This window comes from Trachypithecus francoisi, unplaced genomic scaffold (genome assembly GCF_009764315.1).
Source record: "Trachypithecus francoisi isolate TF-2019V2 unplaced genomic scaffold, Tfra_2.0 Lachesis_group6, whole genome shotgun sequence".
Classification (NCBI taxonomy): Eukaryota; Metazoa; Chordata; class Mammalia; order Primates; family Cercopithecidae; genus Trachypithecus; species Trachypithecus francoisi.
This window is the reverse complement of record NW_022681471.1, coordinates 122,417,147-122,443,701: the sequence shown is the minus strand read 5'-3', so window position 1 is coordinate 122,443,701 and position 26,555 is coordinate 122,417,147. Positions and strand designations below refer to the sequence as shown.

The 26,555-nt window shown below is 42.4% G+C and overlaps 1 long non-coding RNA gene across 2 annotated transcripts; it reads left to right on the top strand.

Annotated features, from left to right (window-relative positions):
- On the top strand, window positions 1–26,555 carry LOC117078149. 2 transcript variants are annotated; one of them, XR_004434933.1, is made up of 4 exons: window positions 1–64; window positions 21,723–21,844; window positions 22,124–22,405; window positions 23,795–26,555. It is a non-coding gene; the product is annotated as an uncharacterized LOC117078149 (long non-coding RNA). The 2 variants fall into 2 exon arrangements; XR_004434932.1 differs by having other exon boundaries at window positions 22,124–26,555.

Here is a 26,555-nt window from a genome sequence, read left to right as displayed (position 1 = left end):
CACATTCACTCACCACTCACTGACTCACCCAGAGCAACTTCCAGTTTTGCAAGCTCCATTTGTGGTAAGTGCCCTGTACAGGTGAACCATTTTTTATCTTTAATACCATATATTTACTATACTTTTTCTATGTTTAGATATACAAATACTCACCATTGTATTACAATTGCCTACAGTATTCAGTACAGGAACATGCTGTACAGGTTTGTAGCCTAGGAGCAATAGGTTATACTATCTAGCCTAGGAGTGTAGGAGGCTATACCGACTAGGTGTGTGTAAGTACCTCTATAATCGAACAGTGATGAAATCACCTAACGATGCATTGCTCAGAACATAGCCCAGTTGTTAAGTGATGTGTGACTATACTTATACTACTGGGATTACATTTGGGAGAAGTTTAGAAGATTGTACATCACTAAGGTCTTCCTTTCTCTTTTTTTATGAGTTGGAAGATGTATTGAAAAAATCTGCCTTCAGCTGCTATAGTGGTGAGGTGGCGGTAGTTCTGTCTTACTTCCTGTTAATCATTTGCATTTCTATGGCCTATTATAACAAAACATTTCAAAGAACTCATAAACATGAGGATTGATTCAATTAAACTGTACTTCTGGTCTCTGGGATGAATATGACAATGTTTTGCTCGTCTCAGAACTGGAAAATTAAGGCCCAGAAGTTGTAAAGATATTTCTCATTCCAAATTCTGTATATCTATATATATATTATATGAATAAATAATTCAATAGTTGGGAAAAACCATATTTTTTCTCCTTTGAACTGGAAACAAAAACCCTTTGTACAGATTTTGATGATTCTTACTTCCTCCAAACCTTAGCTTTATTCATATGTTCTGCAAACTAAGCCACCATTATGAAACCAACTGAAACTGTGATCAGAGGAGGCCATAAATAAATTAGCTAAAGAATTGAAAATCCTCCTGGTCAGGGATTAAGCCTTTTGTGATCTTTCTCCTCTATGAAAATCCCTTAATCTCTCCTCCTCTGAATTTTCCATTTATATTGCTTATATCAATGGTTCTTAATTTTTAAAACATGACCCCTCTTCTACACTCTGAATTTTTATGTCCTCCCCAAAGATATCATAATTACTTTTTAGAAATTAAAAATGTATTGAATAGGAAAGCTAAGGAACGGCATTCATGTGATTTTTTTTTTCTTTTCTTTTGAGGCAGAGTCTTGCTCTGTTGCCCAGGCTGGAGTACAGTGTTGCGATCTCAGCTCACTGCAATCTCTGTCCCCCGAGTTCAAGTGGTTCTCCTGCCTCAGCCTCCCGAGTATCTGGGATTATAGGCACCTGCCACCACGCCCAACTGATCTTTGTATTTTTATTAGAGACAGGGTTTCGCCATGTTGGCCAGGATAGCCTTAAACTCTTGATCTTAAGTGATCCACCCGCCTCGGCCTCCAAAGTGCTGGGATTACAGGCGTGAGCCATCATGCCTGGCCGGGAAAAATACATTTTGATATTGAATATCTTAGTCCTTGTTATAACTCTGTAAGCCCCGGGGAGTCTGAGATGCACAGGCAAAAATCTCTGGCTGATTTCAGTCAGTCATTTGGGGGCTTATTTGCTTTGTTTTCTAATTGCTTCTCAACATTTAGTTTGAGAGGATAGAAATTAGGCCATTTTTTTCATCTCTTATAGGACTGGCCACACAGTAGTACTTCAGAAACTAGTTGCTCATTTATTGCTTGGTCCATTCTCTTGATTTTCTTTTGCCTGGGAGGAGACACTGCATTGACCTTTCAACCAAATATTTGGGTGTTGCAATTTTTTTTTTTTTTTTTTGAGATGGAGTCTCGCTCTATTGCCCAGGCTGGAGTGCAGTGGCGTGATCTCGGCTCATCGCAACCTCCACCTGCCGGGTTCAAGTAATTCTCCTGCCTCAGCCTCCCGAGTAGCTGGGACTACAGGCATACGCCACTATGCCCGACTAATTTTTTGTATTATTAGTAGAGTCGGGGTTTCACCATGCTGGCCAGGCTGGTCTTGAACCCCTGACTTTGTGATCCACCTGCCTTGGCCTCCCAAAATGCTGGGATTACAGGCGTGAGCCACTGCGCCCGGCTGCAGGATGTTGCAATATTTTAAATATATTTTAGTATAAAGTGAAAGGCCTCTGACGTCCATCTAGTAAGAATCTGGCCACATATTCGTAGACTGTTTCAATCTTTGCAGACTTTGCAGACTTTGTCCTTTGAAGCTTGCTTTGCTTTCTCTTTTCACTCCTTTGTAGCATCCTTGAGTTCTCTGCTGCTCCAGAGAGGAACATTATGGCCTCTTGATTGGATGGATAAAGGGTCCAGCCCTGACCCACTGGCTGCTAGAAAGGCCAGGGGCAAAAAGATGACCCCATTAATCACCTTTTCCACCTGTACTTCAGTCTTACTTACAAATTGTTTTTTTCTCATGTCTTTTCATCATAGTCTTTATCTTGTCAACAAGTTATCATAAAAATTGCTGAAAAGGATCTATTATTCTCAGCACAGAGGCTGTCCTTTGGATTTCTTTGTGACTATTGCTTTGGTGTTACATGTGGCTGATATCAGCTTATTTTGAAATCCTAACACTAGTCCACATTTTCACCTAGTAAAGTCACTGATGCCTTCTCCATGGCCAGTTACAAGGAGCTTTTTCATCTAATTCATGATGACCCAGGAACCTTACCTCCATGACAAAAATTTTCCTGGTAACTCAGCTTCCCCACCTCATCTCTACTTCAGTTCTTTAGGTTGCCAGATGTTGAAGATAAATCACTTTAACTGTGGTTGCATAGAATTGGTTGTGAATCGCATGAATTTCTTCATGTAAAAATGATCAAGAACTCTGCTTTGGGTCTAGATCTGGTTTATGCTGCCTTCTTCAAAAGTAAGTGGAGATGCAGGGACTTACTGTTAGCTCCATTTTCTTTCTTTCTTTCTTTCTTTCTTTCTTTCTTCTCTCTCTCTCTCTCTCTCTTTCTTTCTTTTTTAATTGCATGATTCTCTGACTTTGCTAGGAGTTGTAGATCCAAGTTCAAACATGCATTGGTAACTACACCCAAATGCAGTCAAGATACAAGGGTCTACATGTGAGATACAGGGTCTAGTTAGCCATGTGACTTTGGACAGGTCATTCTCTCTGGCTTTGATTTTCTCACTTGTAAAATGATGTATTAAATTGAGGCAAAAGTAATTGCAGTTTTTGCCATTAAAAGTAATGAATTCGGTTCTTCCTAATAATTGAATTAGGTTCTTTCCAGGCCCTTTTCTGGTTCTTTCCATTTCTAAAGGTCTGTGATGAATAGGCCAGCCATGTCATCATGGGTTCCAGTACAGCACCCTAGAGCGCCAGTCCTCATTCCTGGCAGGCACGCACATCTCCAAATAGGGCTCCTTAGTTTTTAAAGAAGGGAAAATGGATAAGGAGAACTGAAAGCCACATACTTTCAGTTCTGACTTTGTGAGTTTTGAATTTAAATGCTTTCTCATATGAAACAGTGAGTGGGCAGAAGCATTCTACAAAAAGAGAGCCCTGAAGTTAGATGAGCAATGAGCAATCCCTTTCTGTTGGCAACTCTCTTTTGAAACAAAATGTCTCACGCTCTAAGTTCAACTGCCAAAAGAAAGAAAGAAAGAGAGAGAGAGAGAAAGAGAGAGAGAGAGAGAGAGAGAGGAGAGAGAAAGAAAGAAAGAAAGAAAGAAAGAAGGGGGGGAGGGAGGGAGGGAGGGAGGAAGGAAGGAAGGAAAGAAGGACTAAGGGTAAGGAGAAAAGAAAAAAGAAAAAGAGAGAGAGAACCCACCACCCTGTGCGAGCAGCACAAAGGGAAATAGAAGGTAGGGGCATGTGAATCCACGTGGCCCTTTGCCAACCCACTTGCCTCTCATGCTGCCACATTTGCATATATCAGGGTAATTTCTGGGATGGAGGTTTTACTGAGCCCTTGTTGGCAGAGAGATTTTCTCCCAGTCTCAAGACGTTCACAAAAAGCTAGTACTGAGAGGAAAAACCTGCTGGGACTTACATGTAATAGCATCTTCGAAGCAGCTCTATAAGATGACTAACATTTCAGCTGGACATGAGACAACTTGGCGCCAGAAATGGTGGATGATGGTGCACCACCACTGCTTCATACAGCCCACTATCGAGGCAAGGGAGTCTGAGCACATTGCCTGCAAATAATATGTTTGCAACTTTTCAATTCGTTTGAGTCCCGACTAAAAAAAAAGCGTGCCAGGCAAATGATCATCTGCATGACTTTTCAGAAGGTTTTGTCCTGCTAGCCCCTAAATGATACATGAAAACAAATCAGGGAGTTGGAGCCATCTGAAATGTAGCTTGAGAGGGTAAGAGAAGATGGAGAGACATGCTAAGGGTTTAAATAGGAGGAACCAATGAGGAAAAGCATATGACACTATTACAGTGGAATTTTGCCTTTTTTGGCCATTCCTGTATTTCCACAGTTGTGGAACCATTTGTTTCAAGCTATTCCTCTGATATTTTTTTCTTTTTTTTGCATCTTATAAAAGTGAGGAGTCTATAAAAGACAACATTTTGTAGGCCTGCAGCCTTTGTATCTAGCTTTTGGAAATAAGTTGTTACTTATCTGCCTATGAATGCCTTCACCCAGCTTTCCTCAAATTTTGGGGGGGATGAGGAAAAATTAGTTTCCCTTTAAAATATGGAACCCCTGGAGAACATTTCTTTCTCAGAGAATGATAAACAAGGAAAGGGGATGTGATGCGTACAGCACATTTAAAAATATTTTCAGGCTGGGTGCAGTGGCTCATGAAGCTTGCATTTTAGTGCAAAAAAGCCAAAAAACAAATAAATATATAATATGGCAAGTGTATTGGTAAGCATTTTAGAGAAAAGTGAAATAGGATAAAAGGATTAGAGAAGAAATGGGAGGGTGGAGGGTCCATGCTATGTTGTAGGTTATGATTGTAAAGATCATTAAGTCTAGTCTCCATTCTCCCTCTGTGCAGATGAAGAAACTGAGGAACTAAAGGAAGAGATGACTGCTCAGGGCCCCCCAGCTGGCTCGGGATCGCTGGGAATGAAACCCAGCTCTCCTGACCCAAGACAAGCCCTATTTTCTCCCATCTCGACACTCACACTTGGAAATGGGTTGCTGCAGTAGGAATTTGAAGTCTAGCATTTTTTCCCTTTGCAATCAATTGATACTGATTTTCTTATGAGTACAAAATGAATTGTCCAACACCATTCACATATCAGCTTGTGGCAGCAGTAATAGTCACTAACATTTAGAAAGGGGTGGCATGGAAGTCGCCTAGAGTTGACTCCCCACTGTGGGGTCAGTTCATGAGCATCTGCTCTATGCTCAGCACCTTTCACACTGATGTGACAAATTCAGGATGCATCTCCAATTTTAATATGTACCTGAGTCACTTGGGAAATCTTATTAAAGTGCAGATTCTGATTCAAGAGGTCTAGGTGGGACCTGAGGCTCTAATAAGCTCCCAGGTGATGCTGAGGTTGCCAGTTCACAGACCGCATTTTGGGTATCGAAAGTCTATGTACCTCTGCTAGTTTGCTGAATGCACTGAGAAAGAAACCTCAGGGTTAACGCTTGCATTTTTCTTTCTTCATTTCTCCATTGTCCTACTCCCCTCCCTTGGAAGGCTCCAGCTTAGAAAAAGAAAACATTATGAAATAGCAGTGCCAAACCTGAATTACAACGTTAGGCATGTAATTATCTGGGCAAAAGCCAGATGTCTCAGACTAGGGGTTAGTACAGCTTGCTGCCAGGGCTGGGTAAAGTTCCTAGATTGAAGAGACAGTCGAGACTACCTGACATATGTAAGAGAAAAGGTATACCTGTGCCTGAAACTCTGGGAGGTGAGAAGTGGACAAGGGTTACTGCTGCATAAATAATTGAGGAAGCTTCTGCTTCCCCACCAGATTGCAAACTGAGATGTCTGCATGTTAATCTTGGCCACAGGGGTGACTCGGTCTTTGTCTGCAAATGAAAGCTTTCATCCTTGGCTGTGAAATAAAAATAGCAATAGCACGTGGCATGCAGGGGCTTTTCCTCTATAAGGAGCTGTCACTGTCCACTGTTTAAGCCTCTGCTTCAGCCGTCTTCAAGGAAGGAGGGCTGTGAATGAGTGGGGGCAGATTGCAGAGCCAGTTCAGAGACAGCAGAGATACTCCAGGGAAAACCTCCCTTCTCTTGCTGTTGACATTTGCACATACTTACCAGCTTGCCAGAACTTCTTGGTGTCAACAACCTTGACTGACACTGTGCCATGTGAATGTATCTCCTGGGGACTCAGAAGATAGCTCAGGAGGAAAAGGCAAAGCCCTCACACTGTGATCTGACTGAGCTTAGGAGAACTGGGCTCCCCAGATCTTTTTGCAAACTCAGTTTCTTCTCAGAGGAAAATGGTAATAGTGATAATAAGAAAAAAATAAAACCGTATCTCTAAAGTGGACAAAGGCTATAACAGTTACCATTACTCTTCTGGAGGCAAAACCAGTTCCAGTGGGCCTAGGGCTCTGCAGCTATGCAGGGCTTCTTTACAACTGAAGACTTTAGACCATTTGGTTTGTATTCAGTAGCACCAGGTGGAAGATGTGAGGACGGGATGGTGAATGGGAGGTAGATATCTGACTTTAGATTTCTAGGCATTTGCCAAAATATTCCTTCTCCAGTCAAGACTTGCTGCCATCGGGAAAAATGGTCAGTCACCTTCTAACAGTTGTGATCTTCCTAAATGCGCTCAGCAAAGGCAAATGGAATGTTCTGGATTACCAACCAATGGCCCAGAAGGTTGTATATCACACTGGGAATTTTTGCTGGTCTCTTTTGTTCAGAGGTGGAACACTCTCATCAGTTACTAGAAAGATTTCCCACCACCCAGATAAGCCATCAACTATCTGAGGGAAAGAAACATCAGCCAATATCAGCTCTAGCCCGATAATAACCTCCTAGTCTTGGAGATGGGAATAGGGAAGGCAAACACCCTCTTCTTCAACAAGTCTCAGAGCTTACTGTAGTGTCTCAAGGATAAGGCTCCTATGACCCAAGAGCTGCTGGGCAACCTGTGTGTCTCAGCAGAGTCGAGGGTTTTGGGGACTGCCTGGGGAAACCCAGCTGTCACCGGCTGGCCCAGGGTTTCTGTATGCGGTGGTGATCTTGGCTTGGCAAACACCAAGGGAGATTCCAGGAAAACAAAGAAAAAAAATCCTTTTCACTTTTAATTCAAATGGCCCTTATTGCTGCCACTTTGAATGGCTAAGACATTTGTACCTTTTTTTTTTTCTTGAGACGGTGTCTCGCTGTATCGCCCAGGCTGGAGTGCAGTGGTGCGTTCTTGGCTCACTGCAAACTCAGCTCACTGCAAACTCCGTTCATGTCATTCTCCTGCCTCACCTCCCCAGCAGCTGAGACTACAGGTGCCTGCCACCACGCCCGGCTAATTTTTTTGTATTTTTTGTAGAGATGGGGTTTCACCATGTTAGCCAGGATGGTCTCGATCTCCTGACCTCGTGATCCACCCGCCTCGGTCTCCCAAAGTGCTGGGATTACGGGCATGAGCCACCGAGCCCGGCCGGCGACATTTGTACTTTTTAGTGGCCTCCACTTCCAGATGTGGAATATATAAGTGGATGCCCACTGATGGGGCCACTCTGTAGCTCTCCGGAGTGAGCCAACCCCAGGATATAGGAGGAGCAGGGAGGGGCAGAGAAAAGCTTAGTTCATTTTTCTTATTGTACGACTCATCTTAAAACATTGCAATTTCTTTCAAGCAAAATAGCAAGCCTTTTTTGTTTGAATAAACATTTTACTTTGGGATAATTCTAAATTCACAGAAAAGTTGTAAAGATAGTACAAAGAATTGCCATATACCCAGCTTCTGCCAATGGTAACATCTTACATTTCCACCGTACATTTGTCAAAACTAAGAAACTGACACGGGTGCAATACTATTACCTAAACTCCAGACTTAATTTCAGTTTTGCCAATTTTCTATTTAATGTGCTTTTTCTATTCCAAGAGACAATCGAGGGGACCACATTGCATTGAATAACATGCTCTTTTCTAACAAATCTCTGCTTGAGCTAATCTCGCTGATCTTTTAACCAACCTTATTGAGCACCCGTTCTATACAGGGCCCTGGCTAAACCAAGCGGGAGGGATAAATAAGTCCTGCATAGTTTGTTATCTACTTGGAAAGGCTGATGCATAAATACCGCTGTGAGATGCATGTAATCAGAGTGGTTTGCAAACAGTGCCCCAAGATTGTGGAGGACAGGCATAGTTCTCTCCACCTGGGGCCTCACTGGGGCCACATTTGCTATGAGTCCAGGAGAATCAGAAGTGCATTTCTAGGTAGGGACGTGGGCTGGAGAGGGAAATCTGGAAAAGTGATACAGAGTTCCACACAATTTGACTTTGATAGGAAAGGGAAAGTACTGCAGGGTACTGAGCTGACTATTTAAGATGTGGATGCTTAGAATTAGGAAATGTCCTGGTTTCTAAAAACAATGAAGAGAAGTACTCTAATACTGGGGAAACTGTGTGAGCGTGTTAGTTGGGGGGCTTTTCAACTGGGGCTCATTAGGAAGAAACCCCATCGATCTTTCTTTCACTATGTGGCAGCTAGTTGACCTATTCGATTTTACAGCAAAGAACTCACAAAAAGAGTGCCTTTGTTCCCAGACTGAAAACACAAGAAATACCCAAAACTTGAATCATGCCAGTATCCAGGTAGAAAATCATTCATATCATTTGCCGGTTATTAATTTTGTCGGTGGCGATCATCTATGCTCTTTCCTCACCCCAGGGTACTGACCCTCATTGTAGGAGAGGTTTGACTTGTAGAGCGAGGACCCATTTCCCCCACCCAAGCCAAACAGCTGCAGGGAAATGGAGCAGTTTGACACCAGTCACAGCTCTGTCCTAGGAGAAGATGGTGATGTGACCTGGGGATGGAGACTGAACGCAAAGCTCAAAGCAGTGCTCTCTAAAAGCAGGGTGTCCCTTGATGTCTGAAGAAATGACAATGTTGACCTATAGGCTTCCAGGTAGGGTTCCAAAAATGTACTCTCAGGGTCCATCTTCCATACTCAAAGCTTAACTTCAGTTCCCCCACAAGGATTTACTTTCTCAACACAAAGAAGGCCAAAATGTAGGATCCATGCTTTTCTTTTTTTTTATTTTTTTTATTTTTTATTTTTTTTATTTTTATTTTTTTTTGAGACGGAGTCTCGCTCTGTTGCCCGGGCTGGAGTGCTGTGGCCGGATCTCAGCTCACTGCAAGCTCCGCCTCCCGGGTTTAGGCCATTCTCCTGCCTCAGCCTCCGAGTAGCTGGGACTACAGGCGCCCGCCACCTCGCCCGGCTAATTTTTGTATTTTTAGTAGAGACGGGGTTTCACCGTGTTAGACAGGATGGTCTCGATCTCCTGACCTCGTGATCCGCCCGTCTCGGCCTCCCAAAGTGCTGGGATTACAGGCTTGAGCCACCGCGCCCGGCCGATCCATGCTTTTCTAACGTGGTCTTCTACAAAATTCTCAATGGGCCCACATTCCCCAGCAATCCCAGACTTATGATTCCATATTCCAGCTGTTTAGCTCAAGGGCTCACAAGGCAGGTGGGTTTCACTTAAAGACAAAAGAAGAGGACGAGAGTCCTGGGGGTAGCGCCCCACAGGTGAGGGCTGGCAGTTGAGAAGGCAGGAGAAAGTGTCACTTTCATGACTGATGGGGATCCAGTGTGACTTCAATAGCTGAATGAGGCCGGGTGCGGTGGCTCATGCCTGTAACCCCAACCCTTCGGGAGGCCAAGGCATGAGGATCATTTGAGCCCAGGAATTCAAAACCAGCCTGGGCAATGTAGTGAGACTTCATCTTTACAAAAAATAATGATAATAATAATAATAACACGAGTAAGCCTTCATCTTTCTGAGCCTCAGGTTTTCCATCTGTAGATGAGAATCTTATCACCTGCCCTGCCTATCTTGCAAGGTTCTAGTAAGAATTTGAAAAACAAATGAATGCAGAATAAATTGCCTGGTATAATAATACTTAATAAAGGACAGCTATCATTCATATTACTTTTATCCTAAAAAGTTCTTTCTTGCAATTGAATTCCTAGTAAATATGAGAGTCTCCTTGCAGTAAAGAAGAGAACAAACTTTATGCTACTAGAAAAAATATGTGGCTATTTGCCTACTGTGGTGGAGAGAATTATCACTCTCCAATTCAGGACGGGGTCCATGTCCTGTACATCACATGAGAAAGGGGAATTTAGGTGGCAGATGGAATTAAGGTTGCTAAGCAGATGACTTTAAAATAGGGTGACTGTCCTGAAGTTTTAGGGTGGACCTAATGTAATCACAAGAGTCCTTAAAAGCGAAAAAGGAAGATGGGACTATGCAAGGGAGGACCAGCGGGATGGCAGCCTGAGAAGGACTTGGCCGGGCACTGCTGGCTTTGAAGATAAAGGGAGGGAGTCCTAAGCCAAGGAACGTAGAAACCTCTAGAAGCTGGAGAAGGCGAGGAAATGGATTCTCACCAACAGCCCGCAGACAGGAATGCAGTCCCACCGACACTTGTTCTTAGTCCAGTGAGATTCATGTCAGACTTCTGATCTACAAAACTGTAAGATAAAAAACATGTGTGGGCCGGGCGTGGTGGCTCACGCCTATAATCTCAGCACTTTGGGAGGCCAAGGTGAGCGTATCACCAGAGGTCGGGAGTTCAAGACCAGCCTGACCAACATGGTGAAACCCTGTCTCTACTAAAAATGCAAAATTAGCCAGGCATGGTGGCGCATGCCTGTAATCCCAGCTACTTGGGAGGCCGAGGCAGGAGAATTGCTTGAACCCGGAAGGCAGAGGTTGCAGTGAGCCGAGATCACGCCACTGTACTCCAGCCTGGGCAACAAGAGCGAAACTCCATCTCAAAAGAAAACAAAACAACAACAACAACAAAAAACAACAACAACAAAATGTGTGGTCATGGACACAAACAAGGGAACAATAGACACCGGGACCTACTTGAGAGTGGAGGGTAGGGGGGAGTGAGGATTGAAAAACTACCTATGGCTACTAAGGTGATTACGTGGGTGACAAAATAATCTGCATACCAAACCCCTGCAACATGTAGTTTATCTATAGGACAAACCTGCACGTGTATCCCTGAACCTAAAATAAAAGTTTAAAAAATGTGTGTGTTGTTTTAAACCACTTTGTTTGTGATAGTTGGTTACAGCAGCAATAGAAAACAGTCATACCTGTCAATAGAAATTCTGGAGTAATGGCACATTCTTGGATGTAGGAATGAAATGTTATTAGCTGCACAGTTTTTCAGAAACTCCTTTATTCCTCTTCTCATGAATGTATAGTCACAGATGAATTAGTATTTTTCCCCCCATTTATCTGGCATGGATTGTAGTTGCTAAACTAAAGCAGATATTTACAGTGCTCTTCTTACACCTCTGACTATGTTTGCAGAAACTTACATACAAAATACTGTTGCCTGATTCAGGCTGCCTGGTTTGGTTTTGAACAGGGTGTGTCAAGGTACATTCAAAGGGAAATTCCGACTCAAGGGCAAAGTGATGTTGATAGAGTGCAACTCAAAATATTTAGAGAAAAAGATGGGTATAGTCAGATAGTGGGCTTTCTTCCCTGTGTTTTCAAGGTTTTCCTGAGAACAACAGACATATCGTGACTTTCCCCTTAGCTTACTATTAACACGAAGTGAGAGGTCAATGACACTGTCTGGCTCCTTAAAGGAGCTAAGAGAAGGGGAGAAAAATCCAAATTCCCAGGCAAACATCTGTAAAAGGATTTGGAACTGAGGATAAGGAAGTTTCGAGGCTTACTGAAAGGGAAAGGAAGGCAGCGTTATTTACTGGCCACGGATCGTACTTCCTGTTGTGAAGCTCAGCACTGTTTCATAACAACTGGGGGCTGCTGTCTCTTGTGCTGTAATGAGGAAGCAGCGTTCTTGGTTCCTCCATATTACACAAATGAATGACCTCTACTGCACAGTGAAATTGGCATAGGGAGAAGAATGGGACGCTTGCCCCTGTAAACACGATAAAGCTTTAAAAAAAAAAAATTGCAGGAACATCTTTTCATAGATAATGTGATTGAATATGTCACATGTCCTTTACCCCTCTGTAGGTTCTTGACTTGTCTGGAGATTAAAACAGCTTAAAGAGATAAGTACTCACCAGGGACTGCCCCTTAGCATGCATTTGTTGTCACTACACAGCCAGGGGCTACAAAAGCCAGCATAGTCTTTTAAAAAAGGAATTCCGTTCGTGTCTTTCTTATTATACAACTTTTCTACAAACACCACGAAAACTTTTTGCAGCAAATTTGCCTGGAAGGTTGGCCAGGGAATTGGGAAACAACATTTTTACCTTGACAGGAGGCACGCTAACTTGCCCTTACCCTTCTACAGATAAGTCATACTGTGGCTAGGTTCACACATGTGAGATACAGTGAAAAATTGAAGAGACTTCTTGGATGTCTCATTGGATAAATACTCAAAAATCTAGATTTTTTTGGCAAAAAGGTCTTCAGGTTAGCAGACAGAGGTTGGGTTTCCTTATCACACCGTGAGAGTTCAAATTCAGATTGGGCTATTTACAAACTGTGCGGCCTTGACTAAGTTAATTAACATCTCTGTGCCTCAGTGTTCTCAACTTTAACGGAGAGACTAGTAATACATATGCCATATTCTTGGTGTGAGAATTAAGTAAGGCAATATATGAAGCCCACAGAACAGTGCCAGAATAGTGCCTGATACTATAAAATACTCCATCAATGTTAGCTATTTTGATTAGACAGAATGGATGTAAATTCGTGATCGAGGACTAGAAGGTACAGAAACAGGTGACTGACTCATCAAAGGGAAGGAATGCTTGAAAGCCCAGGAAACACTGCCCACCCGCATGTATGCTATCATTTGCACCCGGCATTCAGGGTTCTCCTGAATGAAGAAGCTTCTCTTCCTGCCTTCTTCTCTCCTTGCCTAGTTCCCCATGACAATCCTTCTGGTAGTGTCTGCACCAGCCACACAGGGCTCCAGGGGTTTCCTATCTTCTTCCCCTCAGTCTCACACATTCACAAGGTTTTTGTTTTTTAAAAAAAATTATTGGAAGCGACTTTAGATATCTTGCTTGTGTTATAACTTGAAAAAATCTGGACCAGAAACGTTGCATAGTTTTACAAACTTATTCCATTTTGCACTTGGGAAATATAGACTAAATCCCATGTTTTCAATTTCCTTACCACTGTGCCATACTAAATATTGGGGATTCTACTTTTCTAGCAGTGCAAATCTGTGCTACTCTATTCATTCCCTGTCATTGCTTAAGCTTCCAGGTTTGGTTTCTTATCTCTCCGTTAGATTCTAAGCATTCCAGGGCAGGGATCAAATGTAAGCTTTGTATTCTCAAAGGTATCTCAAGTTCAAATCTCAAGTCTTTGACACTGGTGAGAATCTTCAGTAAATATCTATTGACTTTTGCATTGCTTCAGTGATTAAATGGCTATAAAAGGCAGATTGCTTCCCTCCTACCGAAGGCACTGTGGATAGGTGTACCCATATCGAATGGCCCCTCACTATTGTGAGTGCTGGCTGTTTTCATCACAGTGGGTGGCATTCTGGACTCTTCCCCAGGCCTGGGTTCTCTCTCAATGCCATGATCTTAGCATTCTGCCCATTGACCACACTGGAAGTGAAACTACACTCTTATTTCTCATGGTGGGACACAGTGTACAAGGAAGTAAAAAAAAGAAAAAAAAAAAAAGGAAAAAGAGAACAGACCTACTTTGTTCCCCTTAATCTCAGGTTTGGTGAATTACTGATTTGGGGCAGGCTTTAGAGGCTGGTAAATGACATGACATTGCCTCCTTTGTGGCTACTGGGTTCCTTTTGCAGGGGGATGGAAGACAGTTTCAAAGTTTTAACTTTGATCATATTACCTGGGAAATGTAAGAAAGGCAGGATCTTCACCTGTTACGATGGAGTACACGGCCCAGGCAGGGGACACTGCAGGGACTTGTGGTGGCAACTAGCACATTATCTTCTTGCGTCTTCATTTCTTCTGGATGAAGTTCATGCTGAAGACTTCTTAGGAAATCCATTCATTAAGGGGAAAGTATTCCATTGCCTCACTTAGTTGTATATTATCCTGGCCTTTCACAGCCTGGATTAAACTCTGAGTCCTTCTCTCTAACGCAAGCTCATGGTAGGATAGAATATCACTCTCGTCAGGCCATTCATATTGACTAGTCTTTGACATACTCCGGATACTCTGGAAATACTGCTCTGCAGTTCTCAGCATTTTAAAGGGGGAAAACCATGGTTAAAACAAACTAAATATGGCCTGAGAAGAACTCCATACTTCTATATTTGAGTCCTTGTGGACGAACTATAGCCTAGCTTAATAGGTAGACAAAATTGAAAACCTAACTTAGTAGTATGCACCTGTAACAATAGCTAAGTCTTGGCCAATCCCAGCGGCCATAGTTCAACCATTCATACACCGCTGAGTGTTCAAACCGTGTTCAAATAAGGCATACACCGAGCTGTAACCAGCCCAGCCATTCTGTACCTCATTTCCCATTTCTGTATGTAATTTCCCCGCCTTTTTTTGGTCTATAAATCTTCTTCCATCACGTGGCTATACTGGAGTCTCTGTGAATCTGCTATGATTCTGGGGGCCGCCGGATTCGGGAATTGTTCATTGCTCAATTAAACTCCTTTACATTTAATTTGGCTAAAGTTTTTCTTTTATCACCATTGGCAGGCCTCCTTGGAACACCTATCTCCCACCATTCATTGCCTTTCATGGACTAAGTCAGGTACCACTTTCTGTCTCAGCCTAGAAAAAGTATTTCCTCCCCAACCTTAGAGAGAGGAGGCTAGACAAGATGGCAAGTACCTTCCAGTACCAACATCCTAAGCATTTCCTTTCTCTTGGTGTAAAATGATATAGGGAAAAGAAAGTGGGAGTTGGAGTCAAATTTGGATTCCAATGGCAGTATTCCTGCTTCCTGGCTGTATAGTTATGTGAGTCCACTTCTTCAAGGCTCAATTTTCTCATCTCTAAAATGGGAATAATGATACTAGTCTCAAAGTGCTGTTGGGAGCACTACTGAAGTCCTGCTTGCAAAGCATCTAGTACAATGCCTGGCCCACAGTAAGCACTGAATGCATTTAGCTATTATTATTATTAATAGAACTGTGTAAATATCATTAGTATCTTTGATGGGACTAAAAAACAAAACAAAAAAAGAACTGGTCAGGTGAATCCTCACATGTTATGTTAAAACTCTAGGGACCAGGCCAGATGTGGTGGCACATGCCTGTAATCCCAGCACTTTGGGAGGCCGAGGTGGGAGGATCTTTTCAGCCCAAGAGTTCAAGACCAGCCTGGTCAACATAGCAAAGCCTCATCTCCACTAAAAAAAAAATATATATATATATATATGCCTGGTGTGGTGGTGTACACCTGTGGTGCCAGCTACTTGGGAGGCTGAGGTGGGAGGACCACTCAAGCCTAAGGGGGCCAAGGCTGCAGTGAGTCGTGATCATGCTACTGCACTCAACCTGGATGACAGAGTGAGACCTTGTCTCAAAATAAAATAAACAGACAAAAAATAAAACACTAGGAAATAATAAATGCCAGTCTTTCTCCTTCATTTCAGGGCCCAAATCACGTCTTATTGTTGTTGTATGACTATTTTCTTTTTGGTCTGCTTTCTACTATATTTAACGTTTGCATGTATTCCAGAGCATCTGACAAAGTGCAGTATGCATGGTAGTATATTACAAAACATCTAAGATATTGAATTGGTCATCTGTTTCCTAACTGGCGAGTCTATCATGGCAAATAATCATGAATTTCCACCATTCTGACCAGTGCTCAGAGTGATTTGATAAAGAAGAGATGGACTAGAATTGTTCACAACCACACATTCAGCGACATCCAAGTTTTTCATTGGCCATACTGAGGAGCAAAGCTATTTAGGGGCTGGTGGGAATTGGACCCGGATGATGCACAGAAGTTGGGCATAAATAAACAGGTCCTTCACTCTGTCACTCAGGCTGGAGTGCAGTGGCGTGATCTCAGCTCACTGCAACCTCCACCTCCAGGGTTCAAGCGACTCTCATGCCTCAGCCTCCCAAGTAGCTGGATTACAAGCATGTGCCACCACACCCAGCTAATTTTTGCATTCTTGGTAGAGAAGGGGTTTCACCATGTTGACTAGGCTGGTCTCGAACTCCTGAGCTCAAGTGATCCACCGGCCTTGACCTCCCAAAGTGCTGGGACCACAGGCGTGAGGCACCGCGCCCAGCCTTGGTCCCTCTTATTGACCAGCTACTTCAGACTAACACTGGTCACACACTGTATCTCATAATCCTTTCAGTCATCTCTAAAATAGAGATTTTTGTCTTCCGTTTTACAAATGAGGAAACTGACAGCCAGAGAGATTAAGTAAGTTTCTCAGAGTGGAGTAAGGCCTTTCAACTTCACAGCCATGTGCTTCTCTGCAGTATTGTCTGGATTTAGCAAAGTGGGATTTAAGAATTGCTTCCTTTGTCTTTACCTGTACTTAGGAAGTAGGCTTAGTTCTCTGAATAACCCACTTCTTGGACCATCAGACAACTATTTTCACACACTTTCATCTTTCCCTAGCCTCCCTGAGTAGGTTAGGAAGTTATTCTTTGCATGTTTTCCAAAATGGTAAGGGCTTCAGGTAGACTTTCAATTGTAAGAGTCATTTGAACAGAATTAAAATGTTCCACCCGAAGCCTTATACAGACAGTGCTTTGAATACATCTCTAAAAAGTATCTGACTGCATCTAATTTCTTAAAATGTGCTTTTGCTTAACTTATATTCAGTAAGCCCACCCCGTCTCAGACATTTTTACTTCTGAAGATCACTGGGGCCAGGCTTAGTGGCTCACCCCTGTAATCCCAGCATTTAGGGAAGCCAAGGCAGGGGGATTGCTTGAGGCCAGGAGTTTGAGACCAGCCTGAGCCACATAGTGAGACCCCCATCTGCTTGTGGTGACACATGCTTGTAGTCCCAGCTACTTGGGAGGCTGAGGTGGGAGGATGAATTGAGCCCAGGAGTTCGAGGCTGCAGTGAGCCACGATCACACGCTTGCACTCCAGCCTGGGCCACAGAGCTATCTCTCTAAAAAAAAATAATAAAAATAAAAATAAAAGAGAGAGAGAGAGAAATCAGAAATAGCTCCTTATAGCAAATACATTCAGAATTTCCCCATAACACAGACTCCCATGACAACCAAACAGAGAGACAAGGAAGGAGAAACACTCTCTTAAAGCCATCAGCTGTACATCCTTTCTTCTAAAAACTGTAGGACAGTATAGATTCTGCTTAAATTTTTATTTTTATGACTGATGTAAAAAATGATCCTTTGTTTAAAAGTCCTTTCTACTACTCTATGTTATATCTAAACTAGTACAGAGATATTGGTATAAAATAGCTCTCCAATGGATGAATTGATTAATTGACTTGATAAGTTTGACTTAGCATGTATATGTCAAAAATCATTTTGAGTATTTCCACACACTTTGGGCTTCCAACGATCTGCATCCTTTCCCCCTATTGAGATTCTCTATGCTGGCATGTTTTTCTATGGCATAGTGAGGGAGCAGTTGGCACAGTATAGGCCAAATGACCAATCTATTTCTGTTTTCTCCCTTAATTTACAATATCACTGATTATACCCAAGAATTCCATTCTAAAATACGGTTTTTTTTTTTTTTGAGACGGAGTCTGGCTCTGTCGCCCAGGCTGGAGTGCAGTGGCCGGATCTTAGCTCACTGCAAGCTCCGCCTCCCGGGTTCCCGCCATTCTCCTGCCTCAGCCTCCCTAGTAGCTGGGACTACAGGTGCCCGCCACCTCGCCCGACTAGTTTTTTGTATTTTTTAGTAGAGACAGGGTTTCACCGGGTTAGCCAGGATGGTCTCGATCTCCTGACCTTGTGATCCGCCCGTCTCGGCCTCCCAAAGTGCTGGGATTACAGGCGTGAGCCACCGCGCCCAGCCTCTAAAATACAGTTTTACACTTATTTTGCTACTCAGGTTCAGGACCTAGAAACACTATCACCAGGGTATACTATGGATTCAATTCTGGGGACATAAACATGGGGACATAAACAAAGGTCTATGATGAAAAGAAAGGTTTACTATTACTTGTCATCCTCAGTTCCATTTGTCTTATTAGAACCTTGCTGGGCACAGTGGTTCAAACCTCTAATCCCAGCACTTTGACAGGCCAAGGTGGCAGGATTGCCTGAGGCCAGGAGTTTGAGACCAGTCTGGACAACATAGTGAGACTCTGTCTCTACAAATAATAATAATAATAGTAATAATAATAATAAAAATTAGCTAGGCATGGTGGCATGGTGGCCTGTTCTCCCAACAACTCTGGAGGCTGAAGAGAGAAGATCACTTTAACCCAGGAGTTTGAGATTGCAGTGAGCTATGATCACACCACGACATTCCAGCCTAGGCAATAGAGCAAGACGAAAGAAAGAAAGAAAGAAAGAAAGGAAAGAAAGAAAGAAAGAAAGAAAGAAAGAAGAAAGAAAGAAAGGAAGGAAGGAAAGAAGGAAAGAAGGAAAGAAGGAAAGAAAGAGAAAGAGAGAGAGAGAAAGAAAGAAACAAACAAAGAGAAAGGAAGGAAGGAAGGAAAGAGAGGGAAAGGAGGGAAAGGAAAGAAAGGAAGGAAAGAAAAGAAAGGAAAGAAAGGAAGGAAAGAGAAAGAAAGAAAGAAAAGAAAAGGAAAGAAGGAAGGAAGAAGGAAGGAAGGAAGGAAGGAAGGAAGGAAGGAAGGAAAGAAAGAAAGAAAGAAAGAAAGAAAGAAAGAAAGAAAGAAAGAAAGGGGCCAGGCGCGGTGGCTCAAGCCTGTAATCCCAGCACTTTGGGAGGCCGAGACGGCGGATCACGAGGTCAGGAGATTGAGACCATCCTGGCTAACACGGTGAAACTCCGTCTCTACTAAAAATACAAAAAACTAGCCGGGCGAGGTGGCGGCGCCTGTAGTCCAGCTACTCGGGAGGCTGAGGCAGGAGAATGGCGTAAACCCGGCAGGCGGAGCTTGCAGTGAGCTGAGATCGGCCACTGCACTCCAGCCTGGGAGACAGAGCGAGACTCCGTCTCAAAAAAAAAAAAAAAAAGAAAGAAAGAAAGAAAGAAAAAGAAAGGAAGGAAGGAAAGAAGAAAGAAAATAGAATCCAACAATCCCCCCAGCTGACATTATATTTCCTTTTTCTGTATCCTGGGCAAAGAACATCAGAATTTTCATACACAGTAAATTCTCTATATGTGCTTGTCAATGGGGTAGTTTAAAAACCAGTGCTGTAGGGTACAGGTTTCTCTCCACAAATCACCACAGAATCAGCTTCTGACAGATTTGCAGCTAGAAAGACTCTTGGCCAATTCTAGGATGATTCCTTTATTCATTAGTGGTTTTCAATGCCTTGGGGCTACTCTCTCTGTTATTTGAGGACACCATGCAGCGTGCAGCGGTTTTTTATTAACTCACTAATTGTGCCATTTCTTTCACTCTTGGGGTGACATTGTATGTGTTCTAATATAAGATATACAACTCTTCATCATTTTTCCCTGTTCAGATAATCTGTTCTGCACGAGGACTCCCTGTAAGAATTTTCATAGTATTCAACTGTAGTAAGAGAAAGTTTGAAATATGAAAGGCCATTGGTCAGATAAGTTATGGTAAACAAAATGGAATGCTAAACATCGATTAAAATGAGATGTTTGCTACTACATACTCACAAAAAGATTTTTTAAATGAGACGTTTGACTGGGTGCAGTGGCTCATGCCTATAATCCCAGCACTTTGGGAGGTCAAGGTGGGCAGATCACTTGAGGCCAGGAGTTCGAGACCAGCCTGGCCAACATGACAAAACCCCATCTCTACATGTCTACTAAAAATACAAAAACAAAAAAAAAATTAACTGGGCATGGTGGCACATGACTGTAATTCCAGCTACTCGGGAAGCTGAGGCACAAGAATCACTTGACCCAGGAGGTAGAGGCTGCAGTGAGCTGAGACTGCAGCACTTACACTCCAGCCTGGGTGACACAGTGAGACTCTGTCTCAAAAAAAAAAAAAAAAAAAAAAATTGAAAAGAGAGATGTTTGAAGGATATTTTATGTTATGGAACATTTGTAATGCTACAGTGAATATCCTTGTTCTGAATCATGTACACCGATGCAAGAAATTCTGTAGGATATATTTCAAGGAACGGAATTGCTCACTCAGAAAGTTTAACTATTTTTCATTTTATATATATTGGTGAGAAAAACTTCAAAAAGATTGTACAAACTTATAATCACAAAGCAGTAACTGACTGGATGAGTTTTTTTTTTTAAAAGACCATTTTTAATCCATCCAGTTTAGTCTAGCAACAAGCTGGAATGCTCTAAAAGAAACTCTAAAACACCAATTTGTCTTTTCACTCAAATATGTATCTTTTTCTGAAAAAATGTGTAGTGAACTATATATAAAAATCATTCTATAAAGCATTTCTTTTATGTTACTAAATTAATCAGTAGAAAGGACACGTATTATAAAAATATACTGTTGAAAACATGTTTTCTCAACATCCTAAAAGCTTCAGTCTGTATAGAAACAACCCAACTTTGTGTCTAAATGCTATGTGTCACTCGTATGTTCCAGCCTCGGTTTCCTTATTCTTAAAATGAGGAGTTGGAATCTAAGGTCCATTTCAGATGTAATGACTCCATGATTTTACAATCCCTCTTATCAATGGATTGTAGTAATCAAGAGAACTTCCTTCTCTCTCCTAAGAATGACTTAAAAAAAACAAAAATTAGAGACAGGGTCTCACTCTGTCACCCAGGTTGGAGAGCAATTATAAGATCCTAATTCACTGCAGACTCGACCTCCTGGGCTCAAGTGATTCTCCTGTCTCAGCCTCCCGAGTAGCTGGGACCCCGGGTGCGCTGCTACGCCTGGCTAACTTTTTACTTTTTGTAGACATAGGATCCCAGTATGTTGCTCAGGCTGGTCTTGAATTCCTGGACTCAAGTGACCCTCCCACCTCGGCCTCCCAAAGTGCTGGGATTACAGGCGTGAGCACTGCACCCAGCCAGAATGACATCTTTTGTCATAGGTTGTGTTTAATCCTCACAAAAGCACTCTGAGGTCTCAGTATCATTGTGCACATCTTACAGAGAGGAAACTAAGGCACGGAAAGGTCAGTAACTTTTCTGCGACCACAGAGCAAGGCAGGGGTGGCAGAGGAGCAAAACTGCAACCCCGGGGGCTGGGACAACAGAGCCACATTCTTTCTCTTTTCCTCCCTTTCTTCCCTATTGTTAACAGATGGCAGCAAATCTCAAGGTGAATCCTATTTTGACATCGCATCCCATAGCTTAGATAGACAATGTTTATTTCTGTGATCCAAGGGAGGAGATTCTAAAATTATGTTCAATTGAATGTACACATCCAAACGCGGCTTAGCTTCTTTACGCCTTATGCTTCTAGAGTCTGTTTATGATTTGTTTTGATTTTTATGTTTTTAAATTTTTCTAGGATATGTGCTTGATAGTACTGAAACAAAGGCAAAAAAAGAATCCTGGGGTGGGGGGGCGAGTGGGAGGGAAGTCTCTTTAAGGTCAAATTGAGGTACGGTCTCTTGCAGATGAAGATGAATATGCTCTCACCAGACAGATTCTTGTGCCCACGGAGAAATCTGGGCTAGTTCCCTTTTCTGCTAATGAAGGGTGGTCACCGAGGAGACTGAAGGGGAATTTTTCAAACCAGGTGAGACTAAGTGTGCAGATCTTGGCAGCCACCTTTCCCTCAATGCCCCACCTCCCCACCCCAGACTTCCAGACACAGGCAGCTCAGGACATTTTCATACTTTGTGCCAGGCAAGAGATGCTCTTCAAATCTGTGGTATGTTGGAAAGTTTTTTTCTTTCTTTCAAATCGGTTGGATGTTCCACATCTCCAAATAGCAAAGAAAAATGCTTGATCTTGCATTTTAAACTTTCTTTCTTGTTGGTCTTAATTTTCTTATGTATTTATTTATTTTTTTTAGAGACAGGGTCTCCCTCTGTTACCCAGGCTGGAGTGCAGTGGTGTGATCATGGCTCACTGTAGCCTCAAACTCTTGGGCTCAAAGGATCTTCCCGCCTCACCCTCCGAGTAGCTGGGACCACAGGCGTGCATCACCATGCCCAAGACAAAAAGTCTCAGGCTGAGAGGCAGCAAGTGCAAAGGCCATGGTGGAGTGGGAGACTGCTCACTGTGTCGCAGGGAAGGAGAGGAGACCTACATTGACTGATGGGCGGTCATGGCATGTGAGCAATAAAGAAGACTGGTGAGGCCCCACCCATTGGCCTTATATCACTGGGATCTTTTTCTCATGCAGTGTGCAGTTAATGGAAAGTTTAGAGCAAGGGAATGAAGGGCTCTGATGATTCACAATAATAATAGCATAGTGTGACTATTATGGTCATTTTTGAACTATCACTCTTCTAGCAGGATTAGGAAAGAGGCCCTAGACCAGAAACACAGACAGGGAGACCCAGTCCAGGAACAGGTGGATTAGCAAGGGAGGGCAGGGACTGAAGAACCTTGGGTACTAAGTGCACCAAGGGCACTGAGAGAAGGCCTGGGCTGCTGATTCCATGCTCCTGTGTCACTTTGCTTTAGTGTTACTGCTGTTCTGCCCTTTGGCCAAGGGAAAAGATAAGAGTAATTTGAAAGGAAATACCCCTGGGAGAATAACAGCTTGTTTACCTGAAATGGATAATTCCCTGGAACAGGATTTGCCAGCTTTCAAGGATTCTAAAATTATGAGGCCAATCTGCACTTTAACCTGGACACGATCAGGATGTACTAAACTGAGACCGGAGAACCAGCCCTGGAGTTAAGACTCCTATTTTCAGTTTTGCTTTCGACCTTCCACAAACTGTTTCAATTCTCACTCATCTCCTGATTTCATAGTATTTTGGGCATCACATTTCCATGACTTGACTCCCTACACAAATTCTGCTTTGAAGCTTTTTCTATGCTGAAGCCACAGTGGATCAATTCAGTCCAACAACTGCTCAGCAGAAGGGAAGGGAAGTCAATCAAAGCAGGGATTTGGTGTCAAGTAAACACAGTAATAGGCTTTTAACTGAATGAGTCTTTCCCTTTTTAGCCAATTGTTTTGTTGTGTAGACACAGCCTCAAGTAGCCCCAGTAGCATTTGTCTCTTCCCAACGACTCCTCCCTATTCTCCTTCCTGGTAGCTCTATGGGCTCCTTCATGCTGGTTTCCATGCCACAACCTATCTGGAATCTTGGAATTGCAGAATTTCAGAGGAAAGAGAAGTCTGGAGTATATCTGAAGTCATGACAAACAACTTCCTTTCCCCATAGCTGATAAAGAATGGGCCTGTGGGTTCCATATGAAGGGAAGGTGTGAACACCCTGCGTGACAGGAAGCGGTTTACAATGCCCTGGAGGTCCTATGATTCACTGACCAGTGCTGGACAACTAGACAAAAGCAAATGTCATATCCACCCAGTTCAGGGGGCTTAGGCAGCTGTTTACCACGCCAGCAGTTTTCCTGTTTCACACTCCATATCCTCAATATAGGGCGTTCTCTTAAGTGACCCATCATGTCCCTTCCAGTACACTCATTGTCAGTCTTTCCTTTTTTCTCCTCCCTTCACTCTTTCCACATTTCATCCAAATTGTTCTCTTTTCCTCCCCTCCAGGGGAGAATAGGAGGATGCATAGTGCCACACTGTGCCTGTTTCCAGTCTTACCATGAGCACAAGATCAGTTGGTGTTTACACATGAAAGGGAACTAACTGATATCCTACGCCTGTACATCAGAGGGAAGTACCTGTTTTCCTTTGAATTCAATAGGCAGCTAATGAGTTTTGCATTCCTTCTGATCTCAATCTGCTGTCACGTCCACTAGTGGGTGATCTTCTTTCTGTTGCAAAAGAGGACTTTCTGAACTCCTATGTGGGTGGTCATTTATGAAGGTTGATTGGTGTTTGAAAATAGTTTAGAACTCTGTGTGTCATATGTGTATGTATGTATGTGTAAAAATAAAAGTTGATTGGCATAACATCATGGGTGCTGGGAGCAGGTCTGGTAATCAGGATAAAGAGTGGTCTTCTCTGTCCCTTGTCTGGCCACAATTAGGAGAGAGTCTAGATTGTCAGGAATGGAGCTTGCTCCACCCTCTCACTGTGGCTTAAGAATTTTCTTTTCAACAATGAAAAGATGCACAGATCATAGTACAGGAGATCATAAGAGTCACTCTTGCTATCTTCAGTAGATCATAGTTGTACATCATTCTATAAAAATATGAGAAAGAGAGAGAGAGATCTTTGTAGAAATAAACATAGAAAGCCATTTTATCTACAAAGCCAATTCAACCTGGACTGCAGTACTCACAACCATAAAGTACTAGTTAGGTTATTAGTTAGTGGTTGACAACCATAAAGTACTAGTTAGGTTATTAGTTAGTGATTGGAGGGATGCAAAAGCTGACTTGAATACATGACTTCAATCACTTGGATACAGGTTTAATTTCCTGTAAGAAAGCTGCAGAAAATCAATGACCTAAATATCTGAACTTGGGTTTTTCCAAGGAAACCACCAGACTTCCCCCATTGTCTTAGATTAAAGACAATTAATAAAATGCCTAACAGGCCCCGGAGGTCTTCTGTGTAATTAGATCAACAGCAGTACAACATCTGAGATTTCTCTCTCTCTCCAACAAGACCCTTTAGGTTTGGTAACACATCCAAGTAGAAGAGGAAAGAAAGAAAGAAAACCCCAAAACCAAAAGCACAAATAAAACTACTGCTGAAATTAAGAAGTTAGGATCTTCCCAAAGGCAAGCAACTGAACTCATTCTACCAGTGAGACTGAGTGGAACCCTCTGCTCAGCCATTCCTCAACACTGGACACAGGTTATTCTTGAGGTTTGGATAAAATATGGGTGGTCTGCAGGAAATACATTCATCTTAAAATAAAATAAAAATATGAGTTGGCATCAATAAAATTCTATGTTTTAAGAAATGCAGGTTGGTATTATCAGCTCTGTTTTGCAGACAGAAAAACTATGGCTCTGAGAGTCATCAGCAATCCTGATGTCTAGAAGATTTCAAGGCCAGGACTCAAACCTATGACCTGGGACTCTAGAGTGTAGAGCTTACACTGTCTCCTTAAATAGTCATGACTTCGCTAGGCTCACTGGAGAGAGATGATTTCACATACAATATTTAAAAAGTAAGGATGTAGGGGTGATGAAATATGGCCCAAGTATATCTAAAAAGGAAGATAGTTCACTGGCATATCAGGTCATGAAACAACCGTGAGCGTGAACTAGGAAACCACAATGCATGTGAGAATGGCCCAAACACAACTGACTGCACCAGCTGGAGAAAAGGTGAACCTACACAGAAAGAACACCAAACAGAAAAATGAGATGGGCTTATGTGAAGCAAAGATCAACATTTCATGTATCTTCTCACTTTAAGCACTTCTTCCTGCTTCTGGCATATCCCTTCACCCTGAGCTGAAGCAAGTTCATTAGCTAGGTGGAAAACAAGAGGAAAGCCAGTGGAAACTGACACTCTTTTTAGACTGTAACCCCTACTTGGGGCAAACCTACAGGATCTCAATGACAGAGGTTTGCTTTCTTAGTAAACAGCCTTGGAAGTTCCCCCTCATCTTCCTTCATGGGTCTGGTGTTCTTCATCATTTTACCAGTGACTTAATGTTGGGAGAGAAAACCTGCTTGCTAGATATTAAGATAAGCTTATTAAGAGAAGAGGATTGGAGTTGGAAGGGTGGGAGTTGAGCACTTAGCATCTCGCAAGACAGGATCAGAATTTTAAAGAGATCAGAGGAAATTGAAAAAGAATTCATAAGCAAAAAGTACAATAAATGCTTGTTGAATAAATAATAAAACAATGCAAAAACAATTATCCTGGGGAAAACAGAGATGGAGAAGCTCATTACAAAGTAAAAGGTCTATGGATCATGGTGATGGTACTTTTGCTTCTGAAATAAAAACCTAAGATGTATCACAACAAGCATAAATGTACTTCATAACACCAGTTCATTGAGTGCCTATTTAATTAATTCTGCTGAGATACTGATGAGGTACAGAAAAGGAAAGCGAGAATCAAAATAAATAGTTTGTCTGTTGGGCACTCAAAGGGTAGTTCTTGATTGATGCATTAAAATGTACTCCTTTTGTAGTCTTCAGCTTTATTGAGGCATCATTGACATACAATAAACTGCATCTGTTTAAAATGTGCAATGTGGTGAGTTTTGATGTATACACACATCTGTAAAACTGTCGCCACAATCAAGATGATCAACTTATCTATCATCCCTAAAACTTTCCTCATGCCTGTTGGTAATCCTTCTCTCTCCGCTCCCAGTACCCGGGCAACTACTGATCTACTTTCTGTGACTATAGATTATATTTTATAGACTCAATTTTAT